The sequence below is a fragment of the Mchenga conophoros genome, linkage group LG13 (genome assembly GCF_057382185.1).
Source record: "Mchenga conophoros isolate Kocher_MC1m ecotype Shallow Benthic linkage group LG13, M_conophoros_male_GT1.1, whole genome shotgun sequence".
Lineage (NCBI taxonomy): Eukaryota > Metazoa > Chordata > Actinopteri > Cichliformes > Cichlidae > Mchenga > Mchenga conophoros.
Genome location: NC_140538.1, coordinates 32678355 through 32683354, shown reverse-complemented (window position 1 = coordinate 32683354; position 5000 = coordinate 32678355).

Here is a 5000-nt window from a genome sequence, read left to right as displayed (position 1 = left end):
CAAAGTGCTACTGAGCGGTGTACCAGGGGCACGGCGAAAAGTTGTTGTACCATAGGCACGAGAAAAGTTGTTGTACCATAGGCACGAGAAAAGCTGTCGTACCAGGGGCACGGAGGAAAGTTGTTGTACCATAGGCACGAGAAAAGTTGTCGTACCATAGGCACGAGGAGAGTTTGTGTGGCAAAGTGCTACTGAGCGGTGTACCAGGGGCACGGCGAAAAGTTGTTGTACCATAGGCACGAGAAAAGTTGTCGTACCATAGGCACGAGAAAAGTTGTCGTACCATAGGTACGAGGAGTGTGTGTGTGGCAAAGTGCTACTGAGCGGTGTACCAGGGGCACGGCGAAAAGTTGTTGTACCATAGGCACGAGAAAAGTTGTTGTACCATAGGCACGAGAAAAGCTGTCGTACCAGGGGCACGGAGGAAAGTTGTTGTACCATAGGCACGAGAAAAGTTGTCGTACCATAGGCACGAGGAGAGTTTGTGTGGCAAAGTGCTACTGAGCGGTGTACCAGGGGCACGGCGAAAGGTTGTTGTACCATAGGCACGAGAAAAGTTGTTGTACCATAGGCACGAGAAAAGCTGTCGTACCAGGGGCACGGAGGAAAGTTGTTGTACCATAGGCACGAGAAAAGTTGTTGTACCATAGGCACGAGAAAAGCTGTCGTACCAGGGGCACGGAGGAAAGTTGTTGTACCATAGGCACGAGAAAAGTTGTCGTACCATAGGCACGAGGAGAGTTTGTGTGGCAAAGTGCTACTGAGCGGTGTACCAGGGGCACGGCGAAAAGTTGTTGTACCATAGGCACGAGAAAAGTTGTCGTACCATAGGCACGAGAAAAGTTGTCGTACCATAGGTACGAGAAAAGTTGTCGTACCATAGGCACAAGCAGTGCGTGCGTGTGTGTGGCAAAGTGTTTCTGCGCAGTGTACCAGGGGCATGTTTGAATTTACATTCTGGAGTACCAGGGGCACGAGGATTTTGCCAGTGGTGTTTTGCTTTGTCAGTGGGAGGGGGCTTAAGTGTGGGTCCACGGGGCCTGCTGGAGGTCAAGGTCCATGCTGGATATGCGCTGGAGCGTAACTGCAGGAGAAGGAAAGCTAGTGGGGGATTAGAGCAGGGGAGGATGTGCGTCCCCGGGGCCTGCTGGAGGTCAAGGTCCATGCTGGATATGCGCTGGAGCGTAACTACAAGAAAGGTAAGCTAGTGGGGGACTAGAGCAGGGGAGGATGTGCGTCCCCGGGGCCTGCTGGAGGTCCAGGTCCATGCCCGATGTGAGTAGCAGCAGGGCCAGCGCGCCCAGGAGCACATCTTTTTCGACCGTAAAGGGAGACAGGAGGCCGACTCACTGCCTCGGCTAAATGGAGAGGGAATTTCAGAAGGGCCAGGGCACAAGCATGGACCTTTTCAGCTGTAAGGGAGGCAAGAGCAAGGTGTGATGTAGGTCCCCGGGGCCTGCTGGAGGTCCAGGTCCATGCCCGATGTGAGTAGCAGCAGGGCCAGCGCGCCCAGGAGCACATCTTTTTCGACCGTAAAGGGAGACAGGAGGCCGACTCACTGCCTCGGCTAAATGGAGAGGGAATTTCAGAAGGGCCAGGTCACAAGCATGGACCTTTTCAGCTGTAAGGGAGGCAAGAGCAAGGTGTGATGTAGGTCCCCGGGGCCTACTGGAGGTCCAGGTCCATGCCCGATGTGAGTAGCAGCCGGCGCCAGCGCGTCCAGGAGCACATCTTTTTCGACCGTAAAGGGAGACAGGAGGCCGACTCACTGCCTCGGCTAAATGGAGAGGGAATTTCAGAAGGGCCAGGGCAAAAGCATGGACCTTTTCAGCTGTAAGGGAGGCAAGAGCAAGGTGTGATGTAGGTCCCCGGGGCCTACTGGAGGTCCAGGTCCATGCCCGATGTGAGTAGCAGCCGGCGCCAGCGCGTCCAGGAGCACATCTTTTTCGACCGTAAAGGGAGACAGGAGGCCGACTCACTGCCTCGGCTAAATGGAGAGGGAATTTCAGAAGGGCCAGGGCAAAAGCATGGACCTTTTCAGCTGTAAGGGAGGCAAGAGCAAGGTGTGATGTAGGTCCCCGGGGCCTGCTGGAGGTCCAGGTCCATGCCCGATGTGAGTAGCAGCAGGGCCAGCGCGCCCAGGAGCACATCTTTTTCGACCGTAAAGGGAGACAGGAGGCCGACTCACTGCCTCGGCTAAATGGAGAGGGAATTTCAGAAGGGCCAGGGCACAAGCATGGACCTTTTCAGCTGTAAGGGAGGCAAGAGCAAGGTGTGATGTAGGTCCCCGGGGCCTGCTGGAGGTCCAGGTCCATGCCCGATGTGAGTAGCAGCAGGGCCAGCGCGCCAAGGAGCACATCTTTTTCGACCGTAAAGGGAGACAGGAGGCCGACTCACTGCCTCGGCTAAATGGAGAGGGAATTTCAGCAGGGCCAGGGCACAGGCATGGACCTTTTTCAGCTGTAAGGGAGGCAAGAGCAAGGTGTGATGTAGGTCCCCGGGGCCTGCTGGAGGTCCAGGTCCATGCCCGATGTGAGTAGCAGCAGGGCCAGCGCGCCCAGGAGCACATCTTTTTCGACCGTAAAGGAGACAGGAGGCCGACTCTCTGCCTCGGCTAAATGGAGAGGGAATTTCAGAAGGGCCAGGGCACAAGCATGGACCTTTTTCAGCTGTAAGGGAGGGAAGAGCAATGTGCGATGTAGGTCCCCGGGGCCTGCTGGAGGTCCAGGTCCATGCCCGATGTGAGTAGCAGCAGGGCCAGCGCGCCCAGGAGCACATCTTTTTCGACCGTAAAGGAGACAGGAGGCCGACTCTCTGCCTCGGCTAAATGGAGAGGGAATTTCAGAAGGGCCAGGGCACAAGCATGGACCTTTTTCAGCTGTAAGGGAGGGAAGAGCAATGTGCGATGTAGGTCCCCGGGGCCTGCTGGAGGTCCAGGTCCATGCCCGATGTGAGTAGCAGCAGGGCCAGCGCGCCCAGGAGCACATCTTTTTCGACCGTAAAGGGAGACAGGAGGCCGACTCACTGCCTCGGCTAAATGGAGAGGGAATTTCAGCAGGGCCAGGGCACAGGCATGGACCTTTTTCAGCTGTAAGGGAGGCAAGAGCAAGGTGCGATGTAGGTCCCCGGGGCCTGTTGTCGTACCATAGGCACGAGTGGTGTGTGTGTGTGGCAAAGAGTTTCTGCGCAGTGTACCAGGGGCACGGGGAAAGGTTGTTGTACCATAGGCACGAGAAAAGTTGTCGTACCATAGGCACGAGAAAAGTTGTCGTACCATAGGTACGAGGAGTGTGTGTGTGGCAAAGTGCTACTGAGCGGTGTACCAGGGGCACGGCGAAAAGTTGTTGTACCATAGGCACGAGAAAAGTTGTTGTACCATAGGCACGAGAAAAGCTGTCGTACCAGGGGCACGGAGGAAAGTTGTTGTACCATAGGCACGAGAAAAGTTGTCGTACCATAGGCACGAGGAGAGTTTGTGTGGCAAAGTGCTACTGAGCGGTGTACCAGGGGCACGGCGAAAGGTTGTTGTACCATAGGCACGAGAAAAGTTGTTGTACCATAGGCACGAGAAAAGCTGTCGTACCAGGGGCACGGAGGAAAGTTGTTGTACCATAGGCACGAGAAAAGTTGTTGTACCATAGGCACGAGAAAAGCTGTCGTACCAGGGGCACGGAGGAAAGTTGTTGTACCATAGGCACGAGAAAAGTTGTCGTACCATAGGCACGAGGAGAGTTTGTGTGGCAAAGTGCTACTGAGCGGTGTACCAGGGGCACGGCGAAAGGTTGTTGTACCATAGGCACGAGAAAAGTTGTTGTACCATAGGCACGAGAAAAGCTGTCGTACCAGGGGCACGGAGGAAAGTTGTTGTACCATAGGCACGAGAAAAGTTGTTGTACCATAGGCACGAGAAAAGCTGTCGTACCAGGGGCACGGAGGAAAGTTGTTGTACCATAGGCACGAGAAAAGTTGTCGTACCATAGGCACGAGGAGAGTTTGTGTGGCAAAGTGCTACTGAGCGGTGTACCAGGGGCACGGCGAAAAGTTGTTGTACCATAGGCACGAGAAAAGTTGTCGTACCATAGGCACGAGAAAAGTTGTCGTACCATAGGTACGAGAAAAGTTGTCGTACCATAGGCACAAGCAGTGCGTGCGTGTGTGTGGCAAAGTGTTTCTGCGCAGTGTACCAGGGGCATGTTTGAATTTACATTCTGGAGTACCAGGGGCACGAGGATTTTGCCAGTGGTGTTTTGCTTTGTCAGTGGGAGGGGGCTTAAGTGTGGGTCCACGGGGCCTGCTGGAGGTCAAGGTCCATGCTGGATATGCGCTGGAGCGTAACTACAAGAAAGGTAAGCTAGTGGGGGACTAGAGCAGGGGAGGATGTGCGTCCCCGGGGCATGCTGGAGGTCAAGGGCCATGCTGGATATGCAGTGGAGGGTAACTGCAGGAGAAGGAACGCTCATGGGGGATTAGAGCGGAGGAGTATGTGGGTCCTCGGGGCCTGCTGGAGGGCAAGGGCCATGCTGGATTTGTGGTGGAGGGTAACTGCGGGAGAAGGAAAGCTAGTGGGGGAGTAGAGCAGAGGAGTATGTTGGTCCCCGGGGCCTGCTGGAGGTCAAGGTCCGTGCTAGATACGTGGTACAGGGTTAACTGCGGGGGGGGGGGTAATGTGGGTTCACGGGGCCTGCTGGAGGTCAAGGTCCATGCTGGATATGCGCTGGAGCGTAACTGCAAGAAAGGAAAGCTAGTGGGGGAGTAGAGCAGGGGAGTATGTGGGTCCCCAGGGCCTGCTGGAGGTCCAGGTCCATGCTAGATATGTGGCACAGGGTAACTGCAGGGGGGGGGTAATGTGGGTCCACGGGGCCTGCTGGAAGTCAAGGTCCATGCTAGACATGTGGTACAGGGTAACTGCAGGGGGAAGGGGGGGGGGGGTAATGTGGGTCCCCGGGGCCTGCTGGAGGTCAAGGTCCGTGCTAGATATGTGGTACAGGGTTAACTGCAGG